A 20,407-nucleotide genomic window follows, 5' to 3' on the forward strand; every position below is an offset into this window, starting at 1 on the left:
CCTGGTGGGCGCCCTCTCCTGGGATATCGAGGAGGTTATCCGCCAGGCTCTCCCGGGGGATCCCGACTCAGGTACCGGACCTCCCGGGCGGCGTTTTGTTCCTGCTGCTGCCCGCAGAGCGGTGATTCACTGGATTCACACCGCACGCTTTTCGTGGAATACGTGTCTGCTTGCGCCGTTTGTGCCCGCAGTAAACTATCCACTAAGCACCCTGTAGGCCTGCTCCACCCACTCACCACGCCTCACCGGCCTTGGTCTCACATTTCATTGGACTTCATTACAGGTCTTCCCCATTCCTCGGGGAAGAGCGTCATCCTCACCATAACCGATTGATTCTCTAAAGCCACTCACTTCATTCCGCTAGCGAAACTACCCTCCGCCTCTGACACAGCCCAAGCCCTGATTGAGAATTTTTTTGGGCTCCATGGAATTCCCCTCAACATTGTCTCAGACCGGGGTCCGCAGTTTACCTCACAAGTGTGGAGGACCTTTTGTTGTATTTTGGGCGCGAGAGTCAGTTTGAGCTCCGGTTTCCACCCGCAATCCAGTGGTCAGACTGAGTGGCTTAACCAGGAGCTGGAGGCTGCGCTACGATGCGTAGCGTCCCAAAACCCCACCTCCTGGGTCACCTATTTACCCTGGGTGGAATATGCTCATAACTCATAACCCGGAAACTAGCCCCCCACTTCATTGGCCAGTATGAAATTGATACAGTCATCAATCCAGCGGTGGTTCGGCTCAAGCTCCCCATTTCCTGGCGCATACATCCCACGTTCTACGTTTCCCAGATTAAACCTGTCCGCCAGAGCCCGTTGTGCCCTCTGTCCGAGCCCCCTCCTCCAGTCCGGCTTATCGACGATCATCCGGCCTATACGGTCCGACGGATCGTGGATGCGCACCGGCGCGGGCGGGGGTGGCAGTACCTGGTGGACTGGGAGGGGTACGGTCCTGAGAACCGTCTCTGGGTTCCACGGTCCTCCATTCTGGACCCGTCTCTCATCGCTGACTTCCGCGCTTTTCTCTGCAGGCAGCAGTCCGGTCGGTCGCCAGGGGGCAACCCTTGAGGGGGGGTACTGTCATGGTCCGTGGTCCTGTGTCTGAGGAGTGTGTGTGTGTGTGTGTGGGATGCCCTGGAGGCCACACCCCCGGGCTCGGCCATCACCTGCACACCTGCTTTACATCCGGGGCGATTACCCCACGTTGATGGATGCTCCATGCCAGTCCGTTAATCACCTCTCTGTGGTAACTAGCCTGCCGCAAAAGCGTTGTACAGTTGTGTCATTTGAACTGCGTTAACTCTGCTTTCGTGTGTCTAGATTACAATCCAGCATCCTGCATCTGCCACCTGCCTGTCCTCCTGCTCGCCTGGACCACCCGGTGCATCAGCTGGCCTTATTCCTGACTCCGATTCACTTTCCACGGACTCACTCACCCCCCTTCCGAGTCCCACGGTCCCTCTCCGATCGTAAGCCAACTACTCAAACCCTGTCTTGTTGTGTTCCCGTTTTCCCGGCTCACTAGTAATTTTCTCCCCTTTTTGTTGCAGCCTCCCACGGTCCCGATTCCAGCTTCCCTGCGTCATTTATTTCCCCGGGTTTTCTTCAGTTCCTCGCTTGCTTCTTTAATTACTCCGGGTCACCTTTTGTTAATATAATAAACCGTTTTTCTTGCTCGCATTTGAGTCTGCTTTTGGATCCTTTTTGTGTGCACACGCTTCGGCGTATGACAATTTTTGCTTTTACATTTCTAACATGATGCTTCCAGTGAATTTTTCTGTTTAACATCACACCCAGAAATCTGTTCTCATACACCTTTTCTGCACAGACATTCAAGATGTGTTAGAATTGGAGACTTTCAACTTTAATTCTTTGTTTGTCACAGGGACAATGCACTTTAATAACCATTGCTTTAAATATTTCAGATTTAGTCATGAGCTAATTTTTTATTTGCAGTTCCTAGCCAAAAAGAAGAGATAAAAGAAATACAAGCAAATGTTACAGGGTATAGACCTTTATCGTGATGGACCAAACTATTTAAATATTAAAAAATACATACTAAGATATGCAAGCAAATATACAGGATATTTTCTCTCTCTCTCTCTCTCTCTCTCTCTCTCTCGAAGATGGCTAAATTAAGACTAAAACTAAATGACATTTTAGGATGGATTGAAGACTGAAATGTCACAGTTAACAATGGTGGAAGAGACTACGGTGATAAGAGTGCTAATTTAAGTTATATATAAAAATATGTAAAAATAAAGAATACATAACTATACAAAACTGCTACTATGTTAAACACAATAACATCATAACCTTTATGTCATATATATATTAACAGGGAATAAGCCACTCTGCTGTTTTGCTAAATAAGTAAGAACAAATAAAAACATTCACATGACATGTAACCAAGAACCAAGAACAGAATGAGCTATGCTTACTCCATTCTTAATAGTATTCTTAATGTAACTGCCCACTTCTGACCAAATGTGACATTTGTGGGACCAGTCACATATCCAAATGCTGTGTTACACAAAGTCGACCAGAAACAAATGTAATACTTATTTTGAAATTACTGCCTCATTCTATTTTCCAGGAAGTGGCATTTTACAACCACTTTTAGTTCTATAATTGTACAAATATGGTATAAACTAATACTGCAAGTCAAAGTGACACAAACAAGTTTATTTAACTGCCATCAAATAAACATTAAAAGAGCAATTAAATAGCCATAATTATCTATACAGCCTATTTATATATCTCAAACAACACAGGTTTAGAAAGATTTCCTCTGGACTATTGTTGTTTCTTTGTTTCTTTAAGTCATTGACAGCATTGACCATCAGTGTTTAAAACTGAGTTGTATTTCTGTCTACTGACTTATTGTAAGTGTGAGAGCATTTCTCCTCTTCCCAGAAGGCAGTCTCGAATACATTCAGAATGGATTTGTGGACTTCTTTCTTAAAATCTTGGCCCATGAACACATACATCAGTGGATTCAGGCAGCTGTTGAAAAAGGCCAGATTGGTGGCCAAAGGGATCCCAATGACACTACTTGAAGTATCCATTTTTTTAGCTATCAGAATTAGATCCATAATACGAATGGGAGCCCAGCAAAGAAAAAAGCTGATGATAATGGCAACAATGGTCTTAAAGGAGCGACTTAACTGGCTGGCCAGTGTGTGTTTTCTTCTGAGATGATTAAGACAGCATTACAGGGGACAATGATAGTGAATGGGACTGCAAAAAGCACAAGGAAGCGGGCAATGACAATCGGTGGACGATGAAATTGTCGCAGTATATTGGGAGATTCTGGGTTATAGTCATCAGAAATAGAGTAGCTCTTTAAGCAGAGAGTTTTGTTTTCATTCTCACACGCTTGCTCTGTGTCCATGATGATGAAATATATAAAGCCAATTATCAAAGCCACCCCCCAAACACCCAGAGACACAAACAAGGCCTTACGTACATTTTGGTTGTTCTGAACCCAAACGGGCCACACCACAGACACACATCTGTCCACACTTATCAAAACCAGAATGTAGACACTAGCAAACATGTTCAGAATAATTATCATGGAGTTGAGTTTGCACATGAATTTGCCAAAAGGCCAGTGGAAGTCTAAAGCAAGGTTTGTTGCACTGAAGGGTAGAAATGCTACAAAGATGAAGTCGGCCACAGCAAGATTGAGGTACCAAACTGTGTTTACTGTTTTCTTCATCTTGAATCCAGTCATCCAGATAACCAGTCCATTCCCAAGCACACCAAGGACAAATATCAGGAAGTGAAAAATGATAGACACAGTGATGAGAGACTTTCTAATCTCAGGAGTATCTGTACTGATGTGAATTCAAGAGTTGCTGTTTGAGTTATTGTTGGCCATCTCCACCATTTTCTTGAGACCTGCAGTATTAACATAAAGGAAGAACAGTATTAATGTATGTCAAAGTCAGTTTTAGGTTTTATACTCAATTTAATTACTCTTACATCACTACTTGATGTCAAATACAGTTGAAGTTACAAAGAAAATGAATATGAGTACTTATTGCTAAAACAACATGAATAGTGATCCAGATTAAGGCACTAAACTATGCCAAATTACAATAGTAATGAGCTAAAATAAATAAATAAAACTGAAGAAGAGCAGCGATGATGTCAATTTAAGTGGCTAAGTAAAAAAAATTCAAATTTTCAAAGTCATAGCAAATCTATCTAGAGACAAATAATAGCAAAAACACAGGGAGTCAGGGAGTTGATTCAGTATCTTTGAGGTTCATTCCATAAATTTGAGTTTGATTCAATATTTTCATACTTTTAATATTTTCAAGGTTCATTCCATTCCATTTATATTTGTATATCTCTGAGAACATGCATTTGTATTTGCTTTGAAGTGCAATTGCGGCTGGTCTTGATGTGAGATTCAGATGAGAAACACATCCACCCAATAATGTTTTAGCTACTTTCATTTTTTTTAATAAGGTTAACAACTTATTACGATATACAGTAATCTCTGGTTAAATGCAAAATCTCTTACATTATAGTGTGTTGGCACAGAAATTCTTGCAGTTATGTTACTTTATGTTGACTCACTCATGAGAAGTATGTACTCAGTTCACTAAAAACATAGGAATTATAGTCTTTCTGAATGGGAAAAAATGGAAACATGCCAACAGCATACCATAGTACTGTATGAATTGAATAATTTTTTGGCAATTGCATGTATCATAATGGTCATGGTGGAGTGGATAAGGCGAATTTTAATGGTGCTCATGCAGTGATTGACTAACTCTATTTTACTGCAAAGAAAATCAAATTGTGACTTTTACTTCTCAAAACAAACAAAAAAAGGTCTTGATTTAGCCACAAGGATAAGTGCACCCTAAAACAAAAAAGCGCATGATGAAGAGTGTATAGTTGGCATGTTAAAACATTTAGATGTTTTAATTTATGTGTGTGCGCATGTGTGTTGGCGTCATTTCTCGTCAAAAAGTATTACACATTAATCATGACTTTTCCTAAAAGTAAGGCTGTACATTACTTTAATTACTTGCATGGAGAAAGTAACTCTACCTTCTATTTTTTTCTTAATGTGTTTCTTTTTTTCTTTTTTCTTTTTTTTTTTTAACCTGTCCCGTTTGGTTCTTTTGCCATCAGAATTATTGTCTAAAGGCGAAGAAAGATGCCCAACGGATTTACTTTACCAAATGGACCATCCCAGCCTTGCCGTAATGGTCCATCTGATTCACCTTTATTGTTTATTTTATTTTCACTTGCTGAATACGGGACAGACTTGACTGGTGGAAAGAAAGGGAGAAAGAAAGAGGAAAAAAAAAAATAAAAAACCTGAGAAGAGGGACGGGGAAAAGGGCAAAAACAAAACCAACAGAATAAGCAGACAAAAAAAAATACATATCGATCACCTGGATCACCTGTTGAGAAAGAAAAAGAAAGCAAGCAGAAGAAGACAAGAGTAATAAACAAGATCACAATGATATATGGGAATATGACAGTAAATACTAAATATTAAACATTATGGTGCAGCACGTGAGATCGACAGCGCACAGTGTGCTTTGAGGTAGGAGCCCAAAAGGGTGTAGTTTGTGTGTGTGATCACCCGTGTGTACACCTGTGAGCATGAAGCGCTTGTTTTTAAAAAAGGTTCCTTCATGTAATGATCTGCTAGAGGGTGTGGGGCCACTGCCCCGACCTCCAGGGCATGAAGCAGGTATGGAGGAGATCAAAACTCCAGACATCCAGAGGCCCCCAGAACACAAGAGACCAAGGAAGACCAACAGAGGGCAGCCGCGCACTATCCCAGAAAGAGCTGAGGAGAGTCCCAGATGAGGGGTCACTCAGCAGCCGCGGAGCAGAAGCCAGGGGGTTGCAGTGACGTGCCCGTGAGCTCCGCCGGCAGCCAGCTGTGCCTGAGTGACCGAGCCCGGGCCGAGAGGCCGAGGGCACCCCATCCCCGAAGTGGCCCGAGCGAGCCCCAGGCTCCATGCCCCGATATGCAGCCGCCAAGGAGTGAGCCGGTGGGTACCTGGGCGCCCACCCCCTCTTAATGTGTTTCTAATACACCTTTGTAGATTCTTAATTACAATTAACTCACTCATCTACATAGGGCATTTTGTAGAGGGTATAGCAGTCATGGCATTGTTTGACTTGAAACGACAACTTTAACCTCCACATTTTGACTTATTTTTCAAAATGCTTTTTGATTATAAGCTCACAATTTTGAATTTATTTTCAAAATTAACAATAATAATGAATAATGAACAATTTTTATTTGCTAATGTAGCCGTAATACTCTTTATAAATATAGAGACATTTCAAGGACAAAGGGAACCTATAAGCATGAAAAGGAAGTTTTTATTTGTACACAAACAGTACTCTGTCTGAGTTTACTTAGTTTACTGTAGTAATCAAAGTTTTTGTCTATTTCTGTATAACAAGATAATTTTTCACAGATGTATTGCAACAAAATAGCACAGATTACATACCTTTAGCAAAGCTTTTTTTGTGGTTGTGGATGAATCCGCTGCCAAAGACTGATCACACTCTGACAGGTTAATAGAACTGAGACTAATCTATGGGCTATACGCCACTGCACTGAGAGAGAGAGAGAGAGAGAGCGAGAGAAAGAGATTGCAAAAAAAAAATACTGAAGAATGTCTTTGCAAGCACTTATAATTAGAATACTTCTGTGGCTTGTGTGGCAGCAATTTGGACCTGCTGTCAGCATCCTGTTTCTTTTTTCTCTTTAAGAAGTAAGTTGCGAGTAAAGAACAACTTAATTGAGTGTGAAAATATTATTGTATGCAAAATCACTGTCAGATTCATAAAACTTATATACCTACAGCCTAGAGCTGGGCGATATGACCCAAAATTCATATCTCGATATTTTTCAGCTGGATGGCGATATAAGATATATATCTCGATATTTTTTTAAAGCCATAAAGTAAGAACAAAAAGAGCGTTCTTAGTCAAAGCTGTGTCCCAGATGTCACACAGGCACTTTTATTAACATGCAGCATAGATGTACATGAAAAAAACTACTCAAAAATAAATTATGAGCATTTATTAAATAATGATGCTCTATAAATAAAAGAAAACTATGTTGTTTTGTGCATAACAAAGAGCTCACAATTGTGCAGTCAAAATGTAAACTAACAGACACTGAGCATAATAACATAGACAGATTTCACAGCTGCTCTGTTCCCAACTTCTACTGTGTGACTGACAGCCTGGAGTTTGAAATCCGCTTCGTAACCATGTCTCTGAACAGGTGCCGTTTATGGTCCTTATACACACACAATACGGTAATATTACGTTGAAGCACAGTACGTATTACTCCGCGAGGCTCCTCGGTAGCCGTAATGCTCCGACAATCCATCAAGCGGTGCAGCTCCGTAGCTTACCAAAGTCGAACTAAAACATTTTTTGACAGATTGCTGAGCGCCGTGTATCACATAAAATCGGTTCGCGGTCATCAAGCACAACCAGAATTCATACAAAAGGCGCGCAGTCAACTTTTGAGAGAATGAAAGGATTTCAGGCCGTGCGTGGTGTTAGCGTGGCTAGCTCGTTAGCGTGGTTAGCTCGTTAACACGTTGACGCCGTCCAGCCCCACGCACGGGGCGATGCGCAGTAACTCATTAACGGAGATTTGCCGTGTCCATCTTGTCGCTGCCTGCAGGTGAAGCGATGGGGGAGGAGGGGGAGTTGTGTTCAGTGAAGGAGAGGCGAGGTCGAGTAACGTTGCGTAAAGACAAAAGTGGACGAAAGAGAGGTAAACTTGCGGCTCCGCAACTATAATTATAACGTAACATAGACTATATCGATATAAAGGATATTGTCACATCTTATATCTCGTATAAAAATATATCGATATTTTTAAAAAACTCGATATATCGCCCAGCTCTACTACAGCCTTCAGTTTTTAGTTTAATATTTGTGCATGGTGCATGGCTGTCATTTACTGAAACTTGCACATCAGCTTTTTTTGTTCTTCCCACCATGCCTGTGTAAGTAAATTAAACTATTCTGAACGAACAGGCTTCTGCAGTCTGCGTACAATCTGCACACTCCCATTTCACTAAAGAAACACTTTTACCAGTAAACTCTTCATGGTGAGCCTGACTCCCAGTGCTGTTGAATGCGTGATGCCTTGTACCAAAGGCACCCCAGGATTTAACAGACCTGTGGCACTGACTTCTCATGTAATGAAGACCTTGGAAAGACTTATCCTTGCTCAACCTATGGTCAGTGTCATGGTCGTGGGTCTTTGATTCAGTTTATGAGTTTATCACCGCGTGCATTATGTTCAGTTTTGCTTCTCCTGACTTAGTTTACCTATGCCTTGTTTTCCCCAGCTGTGTTCTATCTGTATAATTACCTCGTGTGTGTGTGCTACATTTCAGTGAGTTTTAATAGCTGTCAGTATTTCTTTGGTGTAACTTATTGGGATATTTAAAAATCAGAGCTATTTGCATATTAGAGCTATTTTGTAACATATTGTTTAATTTAATATTAGTACTTTAACTTGTTCCTTACAGTTCTTACTGTCTTGTGACAACTGACCAAATAATTTTGATTCTGATTCTTTAGGGGAGGCAGGGAAAGTGGTGATGATGTTTCACTCACATCTCTGGTGGGAGGGACTAACATGAGGAGAGAGGAGTCGAGGAGAAAAGTAGGAAATGAGTAGGAAAAGTGACTGTTAAGGGTAGTGTTTAGTAGGGCTGGGCCATATCATACCGTTTACGGTAATACCGGTATAATGTCGGGCAATGATAAGAAAATGAAATATCGCGATAGAATATGGGTAAAACGCGCATGCGCAGTGTCTTTGTTTTCATACGCACATGGAGGAAAAAGCCTGCCGGCGATGGAGAATGAGAAGAGCGAAAGCGGATCCTGAATGAAACGGATGAACCAGAATTGGTTTGTAAAAATGCTGCAACTTCAGTGGTGTGGAACTGGTTTAGCTTTCGTCCGTCAGATACACAACAAAGCACTATTTTTGGTAGAGCATGCTAGCGGGCCGTCGTTATTACCGTGTTTTTTGGAAAATACGGCACATTTAAAATCAATCCTTTGATTTTTCTGAAAATCGACAGTGCCCCTTAATCCCGTGTGCCTTATGTATGAATTCTGGTTGTGTTTACTGACCTCGAAATGATTTTATGTACACGGCGCTCGAAAATCTGTCAGATGTTTTAGTACGACTTTGCTAAGCTATGAAGCCGCACGGTTTGATGGGTTGTCGGAGCATTATGGCTATCGTAGGCAGAGCCTCGCGGAGTGATACGTACTGTGCTTCAACGTAATATTACCGTATTGTGTGTGTATAACCTCTTTTTAAGTTTTGTGGATATTATACATGGTTATGCTGAAGATATGTCGGCCAATTTCCACTGGAAATGCCTTTTGGTTAAACTGTCAGTGAGGAATTTGCATTTGCACTGTTACATTTTTATATAACTTTAATGCACATAAAAAACAGCTGCTTATTTAAGTGAAAATACATTGATTGTTTTTTTTTTCACTAATAAAGTTGTGGAGTTGTAAAGTATTTTGTCTAGTGTCAATTATATCGTCAGTTATATCGTTATCGCAAATTTTCAAATGTATATCGTGATAAATATTTTTGTTCATATCGCCCTGCTCTAGTGTTTAGACCCAAAATTTTATCAGAATATTTAAATTAAATTTGCGATAATCAAATTTAAGACAATATAGACAAAAAACAAGGTTTTATTGATGCTCATGTTACAGGCTTTCGATGGGGTCTGTTTTTAAACTGTTTTTTTAACAGAAAAGAAGAGACAGGAGACATCAGTTGCGTTTGGTCTGCAGGCTCTTCCTCGTCTGATTTATTAACAGAATTTAACAATGTTATTTTCTTTTCATTTAGACGCACACCTTTCTCTTTTAACAGCACAAACACATTCAATTAGGTCCATAGCTCAAACCCTTTTGGTTACCTTGCTTTCTCGCAAGAATAAACTTACAAAATAATCATTATATATGAGTGTCCTTATTTACAATAAATCGGATCCATAATACGGATAAATAACTAATTCTACTGCTGTTCAGCATCAAAAACATTTCTGTGCAGCACCATTAACACTGCAATTAACCTGCTTATGTCGCCATTATACTTTCTTTATACTTTAACAGATTCAAACAACATATTACATTTGTAACCAATAAACAAAAATATTCTACCATTGCTCACAAACAGTTTACAATCATCCACAAACAGTATACATCAGACTATTTACATTTGACACATAAGAACTGGGTAGGTCCTAATCAACTGTAACTTCCAATAATGTCAGGATAAAAGAAGTGTCTAAGAGCTGCATTTGTCACAAAATAAAACAGGTAATAAGACCAGCTACCTATTTAAGCTAACAGTGGAATCGCGGCTTCCATTACAAATGGCAGTAAGGTTAGCTTTCTCTCAATCTGTGAAAACACACTCTCTCACAACATTCGCGGTCTTTAAACTAAGACAGAAAAAGGTTTCTTGCATTTATATGTGCATTGCAGAGAGCAAACTTGAACTACAAACCTGTTGTTTTAACAGAAAAGCAGAGGCAGGAGACATCAGTTGCGTTCGGTCTGCAGGCTCTTCCTCGTCTGAGGCACAGAAGCGTTGCAACGGCCTATCGCACTCACCACTATCTCCCCCCTGTGGCAATGCCACGTAATTACATTCTCCATAATTCTAATTGAGAGTGCAATACCACCATAAAATCAGGTCTTTTACATCAATAAATGTTTAACAAAAAATTACAATTGTGACCATACACTTGTGGGCGTCACACTCACACTTTGCAGGTGTCAACATGTATAAGTTTAACTCAATAAACTGAATTTTGCAGCTTTCTTTTCAAATAAGATATTGTCACTGATGACACGCTACATAATTCATAGCGTGAATCTACTAAAACAAGGGGCAAGCAACAGCATTATAGTGTAATTGTAGTGATACAGTATAAGTCAAATGTAAAAACATCAGTACCCTAGGTATTTTTCCCTGGAAATGTTCAGTATAATAGAACTGCCTTAACACTTCTATGTTCTACCTGAGATAGAGGTAGGGTCCATGGCACTGCTATAGCAATGATTTTTCAGTATGATTTCATATCAGCTAAAAATTGACACTAGTATAATGGCCCATACAATATGCCACTGCTCTGCTGGCTGGTCATCACATTATTATTTATCCACTTACCGTATTTTTCGGACCATAAGGTGCACCAGATTATAAGGCACATTAAGCAAAACAAAACAGTCAGATAAGTCAAATTTTACTCAACTCATTCTTCTTGCTTCCTCCACTTCCATACCATTGATTCATTAATGTCTAATTCTCTCACAGCTGCTCTATTCCCATGTTGCTGCAGTATATTAATGACTAACCTCATATTGTGGATGGATCTCAGTTGTAATGCTGACTGAAGTTTGGTCCATTTACAGCATCCTGCCATGCGATTGCATTTGTCTTTAACCATCAGGAACACTCACGTTAACTTTCATCGAGTGGGAAAAATTTAGCATTCATTCTTCAGCTTCACTGTGTTTATGTTACGCTAACATAGCTGTGTTGCTAGCAATCACGTAGCACATCATTATATACCAGCTAGTCCAACTTCAGTAACCCTACAAAAGTCTATACAAAAAAAACCCAGGACAATCTTTCGAGCATCCTGCCACGCCACCTGGAGGCTCAGCCGAGCCTGTCCAGCATCCTGCCATACAGCCAGAGGTCTCTGCACCTGCTGGTCCTGCCACGCCTCAGCCAGAGGTCATCGCCACAACATAGTTTTTTCTCTCCTCTCAGCTGTCTTCCTAAATATTCCACTGATTGTTGGCAGAACTGAATTTTATCTTTACTCACTTTGTGTCCTCCCTCCGCCAATACGGATAAGACAGCAATAGAATCTCTCTCACACTGCTCCTTAGTTGGACTACAGATTAACAGATCATCAGCGTACTGCAAAACAACACTTGGGACACTTAAGTGTTGCAAATCTTGGGCTAAAACCCGATTAAAAATACTAGGGCTCTGAGTGAACCCTTGTGGAAGACATGTGTATACATACTGCTGATTCTGGTATGTGAAGGCAAAAAGATACTGAGAGTCAGAGTGCAATGGGATGCTGAAAAAAGCTGAACACAAATCAATTACTGTATACCACCGTGTGTCAGGTGGAATGTTGGAAAGCAATGTGTGGGGGTTGGGAACAACAGGTGTTTCAGATTCTACTATAGCGTTAATAGCCCTGAGATCATGCACCAATCTGTAATCTTTAGAATTTGGCTTCTGAATTGGACAGATAGGTGTGTTACATGGGCTGGTTGCTTTAATTAATACACCAGCCTTTTCCAACCCCTCAATTATAGGTTTGATACCTTCAGTGGCATGTGGCTTGAGTGGATATTGCTTAATGTATGGCAACTTAATTTCAGGCTTCAGTTTTACTTTTACTGGTTGAGCTGACTTTACTTTCCCCACATCAGTCTTGCTCATGGACCACAGCTGGGCAGGAACCTGCTTCAGCAAGTGCTCGTGTTCTGCAGACAAAGGCATTAGAATAACAGGCCTTTCATTTAGCATTACTTTAGTTGCAACGCTCTCATCACTATTTTTCATAGAAATTCTGACAAACTGTCAATCTTTGGATAGGTGAATTAATTTAATCTCTGTAGGCTCCCATTCTGGAACCTGCAGAGCCTGCTTTATCATAGGCCCCAACTCATGAGATTCATGTCCCTAAGCAATCAAAAGAGTGATATGCCGCACAGAGTTTTGCACTTGAAACCAGTCCTTTAGTTCATCAGGGAGGGTTACTACTGCTGCAGCTCCTTGTGGGCCAATGTAAATGTCTTCACTAGTTATGAGGAATGGCTTTTTGTTAAGCAGTTCATCCCAACAGGCTTCATAATCCTTAAAACGGTGATTTCCGTCGAAGAGCAATGTGCAATGTAACGGCAGCCGGACTTCCTCCACTTCACCCATCTGTGTCTGCACCCAGATTTTCCACTTTGTTCTTTCCTGCTTCAGCATGGATTCTTCAGGTGTTAGCTGCAGCCACTAGACTAGAGGCTGCATCAGACGTTCAACCTCTTTTTCAGTTTGAGTTGGCATCATTCTATCTGTTTTTTCCTGTGGAAAATCCACATACAGTCCATCAGGGGTGCACATTATTTTTGCTTTTAAAGGGCACAAAATATCTCTTCCCATAAGATTGATTGGGGTGTCGGCTGAATACAACAAAGGTGCAACAATTGATTTTCCTTCTACCATCATTGGAACTGGCTGGGTGAGGGGTATCACTTGCTTCCCGTCTCATCCTTCCACTTGCGCTGAAATACATGCAGCCACTTAGAGGGACACTCCTCATCCTTCAAAACCTCCCCCTCTAAATTAGAAGGGTCTCCATCATCAGGATATTGTTTCCTCAACGCCTCCCACAACACAGTACGATGCATCCCCATATTTACATCATCCAGCAGATTGCTTTGGCAAGCTCGACCCAGTTTAGTGTTTTCAAAGATGTTTATGTTGCATGCTTGCCGACTACCTTCATTAGGAGGGCTTTAATATCTCCCAAGGCCAGGGTCACTCCAGCTGTACTCTCCTCGAGTGCTGTTATCCATTTGCCCGCCCCTTGTGAAAGGTCAGGCAGTCTCTCAGCCAGTCCCACCATGTCCATAAATGACCAAGGCACATATGTTGAGACCCCTCCTTTCTTCATGACAGGGCACATAGGGGCTCCATACCCCTCATCACCCCACTGCTCCAGCCATGCTCCTTCCAAATCCTTATGACTTTGAAAATCATGTGGCAGAGTGCTCGCTCTGTGCACCATCCTTTCACTCCGCAGCCACATTCCTCTGTCCTCCTCCCTCACATGGCCTTCGTTCTCTCTCCTTTCCACCGGCTGACCCCTGGAAATGGCGTCTTGTAGGCCTGTCATATCTGTCAACAAAGGCCGATTTGAAACAGTATCATGAGGTGAGAAACATGCAGATGCGGCTGTCTCCTTTCCTCGGGGAGGATTATCTGTTATTGTTCCCACCAATTCTATTCTCCTGGTTGTGGGCCCTACCTGTCCTGGTACAGGGGCCTCAATGGTGTGATGCTTCACATGCTTTGTCTTCTCCTGATCCCTTAATCCCTGTGAATGTCTATTTATCAGCTGATCCAGCCGTACAAGTGTCTCTTCTAGCAGGACTGGAGTGTTTAATTCTTTTCGATGTGAAGCCTGTTCGCTTTGTTGCTGTGTTTCGTGTAGCTTATCTCTTTTGGTTAGGGGGTGTTGCATTTCCTGAGTCTGAGGTGCTGCTGACTCTGCTGCATTTTTATTCCCAGGTGGAGATGTGGCCTTGTTGCGACTCAGCTCTGTCATATACCAAGGTTCAACTTCATCAGAATAACAGGTGCCAGTGGAACACTCACTTTCTTCTCCATCATGTCTCCAATTCTCTCCTTCAACGCCATTGCGCTTATCCTTTAGGGTGACAGTGAGTCTTCCTGTTAATTCACAGTCCACATCTTGTGTGCCATCACTAATTACAGCTTGCTCAGAGGACATGTCTCTCAGAGGATACTGGCCCGCTTGTGAATGCTGATTTGTGTGTATGTGTGGTGGAGGCCTCTCTGGCCACAAAGGGGCCGACGGAGACACCTGTGATGACTCCGGCATCTCATTTTTCCCTTTTGACAGCACACTTTTATTTTCCACAAGCTTCTGCCTCAATTTAGCCCCCTCTTGTCTAAACCACCCCAAAACCTCTCGCTCCTTTAACCTTTTATTTTCTTGCTTACAGCTTTTTTGGAGGTCGTAGCCATTTTCTTATGTATGCTTAGCTCCACCTCTTCACAACATGCCATGTTAAAGGTACCATTTGGGGGCCACTGATGTGCCCCTGATGTTCTACTATGCCACTTACGCATACATTTTAAAATCCTCCTCCTTTGACTCGGGTGTCGTTTTATCACCCGGTCCTTAGGGCTATAACCTGCCCCACTTTCTTTGCTCTGACTGACTCCCATGTATCACAATCACACACCCGAAAATAAATATTTTTCTATGTATCTTATTTTATTTGTATATTTATTATTTATTGATTTTTAAGACTTCTCTCAACTAAATTTGGATGAGATGTTATGTTTGTGGCTTATTGAACCAGCAAGCTTATCTATTTTCTCACTATGGTCTCCTCCTCTGGGAATGTCAGGACACAGTCACAAATCTGTTACTTCTTACTTTTCTCCCCAGCACTCCCAAGCAAGCACTGGCTTATTGTTGCTATGGCAACGGCACAGGGAAGTCCCACACAATCCGCCCCACACTGGGCCAGCCCGTTTTTTTATTTCTGTTTTGAACACCAGATCCCAGGGGCGATTCTAGGATCAGAGCTTTGGGGGTGCTGAGCACCCAGAGAGCTGCCGAGCCAGGCAAGATAAACTTTACACGTCATGATGAGACTTCTTCCCTGTCTCTGTGAGTCCATGCATCCTTAAATGTCTCCAGTTGTCCCGAGTTCCCTCTGACTGTCTCCTTGGTGCATTTAAACCCCTGTTCCTCCCTGTCCTCATCGTCTGTTGTCTTCATCTCCGCTATCAGTCATCATAATTTTACCATCTCTGTGCAAGTCTGCAAATTTCTTTATTAAATCATAAGATTCTTAAATTCATGAAGTCTCTCTCTGCCTGGGTCCTCGTCACAAAACATGACATCACTGTTTTGTACATTTTAACACAACCCCCACATTTGTGAAAGAAAAGCAAAACACTTTTTTAAAGTCTGTAACAAAACCATCAAATCTGATAAAGGTTATTTAAATGATGCTCATAGTGAGTAAGAAGTAAACTGAGTGCATGTTTTGGACAGAGATTCACTTTTAATGTGTATGTATAATATAATACAGATACATAAAAAACACTCCCAAAACAGAATAAATTATTACAAAATATTAATAAAAAGCTATAAAAATGGAGGCAACTTTGCCTGTGGTAGAATGTATACAATGTATGAAAAAATCTTTACTGCAGATACTAATTTGACTAATTTAATAATACTAATTTTGTGTTGTAAGATTTATGAGTTTCATGCTTTCATAGTGGTACTTGGGAGAGCTTGACATTTTTTTCTCAGGTGGTACACACTGTAAAAGTTTGAGAAACACTGATAAGTGTTTCTCTGCCCGATAAGTCTGTATGCGGCAGTCATACTGAGACAACTGGACAGTCCAAAAGTTGGCCTACCTATTATTGGCTGAGGTTTTAGTAGAGTTGTGGCTGAACCACATAAAAATATATCATTAATTTTAATCTCCCCAATCAATGATAATGTTATGTTGGAATGTTGTTAAAGAGGGTCAAAAATGTTTCAACCCAGTTTGTTTTGCAGATTCTGTATAGCAGCTTTAATATAGGGAGGACACAACTTCCAGACTGTATGAGTAAAATCAGGTTTTTTTCTCTTTGTCAGTTTAACAGTTTCTGTTCCCTGTCTGTTTTCTTACCTGGTTCTTCCTGACCTTGTACTTTCTCCGCAGGTTCCCCTCTTTCCTCTCTGCCTCTTTGGACTGACAATCATACACAAATAGATTGTATTCAATTAGATGAAAAAATTACATTAATATGAAAAAGAAATTTATTAAGATCACTAATGAAAAGTCCTCTCTCAGTGTACTTTCAACCAAAAGGCAAATAACCAAACCACACGAACATCTAATAAAAGATATAAAATATTGAAACACTGATCCAACATGATCATTTATTGATGGATCATTTGTTCTTACACTTTTGCCTGAATGTGGCTCCTGTTTTTGAAAAAACTTCCTTATATCCATTATGAACCTGGCTGTCTCTCTGTACACAAACACAAACACACACACAACAGGACTTATAAGGTTAATGGGCATTCAGTCAGTTAGCTAGTTAGTATCCATTTCAAACAGGACAGTGGTAACAACAGCAGGCTACGGACAATTTTAAGTTTTAGATTTTAAATAGGCTGTATACATTTCAATGGGAGCAACAGGACGGTCAAATGTGGCTGAATTTACTACAGAGTAGGACGGATTGTAGGGTAGCGAACATCATTGGAAAACACGTTTTCAACACTGCAGGTTACCTGGGTGTAAGGTTTTTCAGCTAAAAAGAAACATGACTCCTATCTAACTACATAAAGGGTAACTGAAGGTTAAATGCTGCTAATATGTCCTGTTTTAATCCAGGCACTCCACCTCCGCTCCGCTGCGTCTCAGCTACCATCGCTGTGGCAGCAACGACCCTAGAGCCAGAGTGGGGCGAGCTGGAACAAACCATTTTGGGAGGGGGGAGGGGTTATCTATACTTTTGTTGTTAAAATGTTCCGTCTCAACCAAGTACTGTATACTTTTTATATTTTTAGTAGTGTGTCACACAAATAGCAAATATGGTCAAAAAAAGGTAAGAAATCTTTGGGGGTGCTTTGATTCATTTTGGGGGTGCTGAAGCACCCCCAAAAATGGGCTAAAATCGCCCCTGCCAGATCCTTTTACAGATCTTTATTGTAAATACGCGAAACGGTCGCCAGAGCCTCAAGTTGATCAGCTGTGCATTCACCACCTTTTACCAGCTATTTTCCATACACACCATTCCATGCAAATAGGTTAATCAATAGTTTTTTTTATTTTTTTTATTTTTTTTTTTAAATCATTCCATACTAAAGTTCAGTTTGATTAACTTTATGCCATGCCATCCACCACTTGCACTCTGTTACTGTTATCTCAGCTATATCTTAGAATTACTGTTAGTCTCAATTATTATTTCTTGCTATTTTAGTTATTCGCAAGTATTAGTGCTTATATTTTCCTTTTCTTTCCTCTTCTTCTTTTTTTAAGAGCTCTATTTTTCTATAACCTTACAGTTATTTTATTCTGTTTTTATACCTCGTTATTATTTATACTCCTCTGATTCTATTTATCCCCTCTTTTACCAATAAGTACTTATTTACTCCACTCTACTCCAATTTTGTCAACACAATGTTATTTTATCTAACCCTGTAACTACTTACTCAAGACATTAAAGCGTCTAATCTCAATTTCGACAATGATTTTCTTTTTTCCCAACTTTTAACACAAACCTTGAGAGTAAATTTTCCTTTTTTTTACTTTCACTTGCCCTAGTTATTTTCTGACATCCCTCTCTAATCTCCCTCACGTAATTTAATTATGGCTTTTAACACCCCCTCGGCCGAATTTCTGTCCCCCAGTGAGCTGCTCAGTTTATTTATTTATTTATTTAACACCTTGTCTAATTTAACATCTCTTTACAACAATGTATTACCTTACCTATTCTCCCTTTTCTAATTTATAAATCAAAACCCATCCCCTCACGCGTGTTCCTTAGTCATATTCATAGATTAGTATTAAGCAATATTTACAGCAACAAGAAACTATCCTCTAAATTACTAGTCAGCAATATTTACAGCAGCGATTATACTTAAGGGTTAATAACAGCTATTTACATATTTACACTTTGGCCGAAGGTGTCGCCTTTCATACAGTGACGCGCGCAATTCATCTAGCCCGTCCAGACCGGTGGACTCGCATGCCCTCAGATTCCTACTGTGAGCCCCAAGTCCCCGCATTACTGGCTAGGAATTTATCTCCAAAAATCCACCAAAGCCCGAGTAGACCTGACTACCTAGCAATTCACTTGGGTTAACTAGGTTAACCAATTAAATGGTTAACCTAGTTAGCCTGTGTCACCTTATCTATCTAAATGGATAACTAGGTTTCCAGCGGTAACCACCTTGAGGGTGCCGACATATATTTCACTTTTCATCACTTTTCATCACTTTTCAACTTTTTACTTCATGCAACTTACACACACTAACAAGTCTATCCTTCAGCTTCGACACTAAAGAATAACAGAACAAACTCCTCCAAGAGCTATAACCCAAAACAAAACAGAAAGCAACAGATCCCACTTAGCGCACACCCTCACAGCTCAGCAGTCATCAACCCAAACACAGGTCAAGACAGATAACCTCTTTACACATACAGCAGCTCCCACTCACAGCCACACACACACTTCCGTGCCGTGGTTCACAGCAAAGTTACACATAGATCCCAGCATTAAACTCCGCTCCTTCCCTGTCTCCAATATTAATAATTTTAATAATGTAACAGTTTTAACTCTCCAATTACAAGGAACACTTTTAATGTTCTTTTTCAAGGCGAGGCGAAAATGTACCTTGAACCCAGGCAGAATCCTCAGACAGCACTCAGACAGCACCAATTATTTTATGCAGAAAAAGCTCTGCTTACCTTATCTTATGCGGCCGCTTGGTGCTCTCTGGGTGCGCAGAGTGGCAACAACGCCTAAGGTCCACGGCTGACGCCCAACTCCTTGTCCCTTCGTTCGGGTCGCCCAATTGTGTTTGTCACAATGGAGAGTAATTCTTCAGATTAGCAATAGGTGGATCTCAGCTTCCCACTTTCAATTAAAGTCAAAACACAAAAATTACAGGAGAGGAGCAAAGTTCTATGCCAGCTGTTTTATTGAACAGTGCAGCTCAGCAAAACAGAAGGAAAAGCAAAGCTCCCCTAGGGTGTTCGCCGTAAGCGCATGCAGGTAGGGACCAACCCCACGGACAGACAGCAGGAAAAAGCCCCGAGGGCTTTCCCAGGCCCCCTTTAAAGGTACCAGTAGTCCCACCTCCTGCTGCTGAGTAACTTTCCCACGCGCCCAGGAACAGCAGGTGCAGGGTCAAGTACGGGCCAGGGTTCGGGCAGAGCTCTGGCTGAGGGCCCAGCCCAAAGTGACACCCCTAGGTTAACCCTTTGATTTGCCTTCTGACAATAGGTCACACCATGGTCAAAGGTCACACATTAGTACAGCAAATAGCATAGTTTTTGTGATAATCTTATGAAATTCATGTGAATAATACTTGACCTAACTACATCAAATATATGAGTTAAATGCATTACATAAAAATAAACACTCCAAGTAGGTTTATAGTGTGTGTGTATACAGGACAGTGATTTCATTATGTTGTTTTTAGTATCTCTGCTACCATGTAAGAGATATGCCTCATGAATGTGCTGCATGTGGGCATACGTGGGTGTGTGCGTGTGTGTGTGTGCGTGTGTGTGTGTGTGTGTAAACCACCGCGTGCCTAAAACTCCACATGAAAGTTACGGTATATACATATTCAGATAGATATATAGGTACAAAAATCCATCACGTTAGATATATAGGTATACATGTCATACAAAAATCCACTACAGGCTGTTGTGCTATCCACCTCGGGTCGGCCCCTGAACTATGTTTTGGACTCGTGTGCCTTTGTTTTGGATTTGGTGCTCCAGTTTGTTTTGGCTAGTCCCATGCC

At 41.1% G+C, this 20,407-nt stretch overlaps 1 long non-coding RNA gene and 1 pseudogene across 1 annotated transcript; one reads left to right on the forward strand and one right to left on the reverse strand.

The window, feature by feature from the left end:
• The first annotated feature begins 1,122 nt into the window (after positions 1–1,122).
• LOC120442812 lies at positions 1,123–1,784 on the forward strand. Its single transcript, XR_005614944.1, has 3 exons — positions 1,123–1,242; positions 1,317–1,465; positions 1,547–1,784. It is a non-coding gene; the product is annotated as an uncharacterized LOC120442812 (long non-coding RNA).
• A 145-nt stretch (positions 1,785–1,929) lies between these two features.
• On the reverse strand, positions 1,930–11,332 carry LOC116323396 (annotated as a pseudogene).
• Between the last annotated feature and the right edge of the window lie 9,075 nt (positions 11,333–20,407).

Source organism: Oreochromis aureus, linkage group 11 (genome assembly GCF_013358895.1).
Source record: "Oreochromis aureus strain Israel breed Guangdong linkage group 11, ZZ_aureus, whole genome shotgun sequence".
Taxonomy (NCBI): domain Eukaryota; kingdom Metazoa; phylum Chordata; class Actinopteri; order Cichliformes; family Cichlidae; genus Oreochromis; species Oreochromis aureus.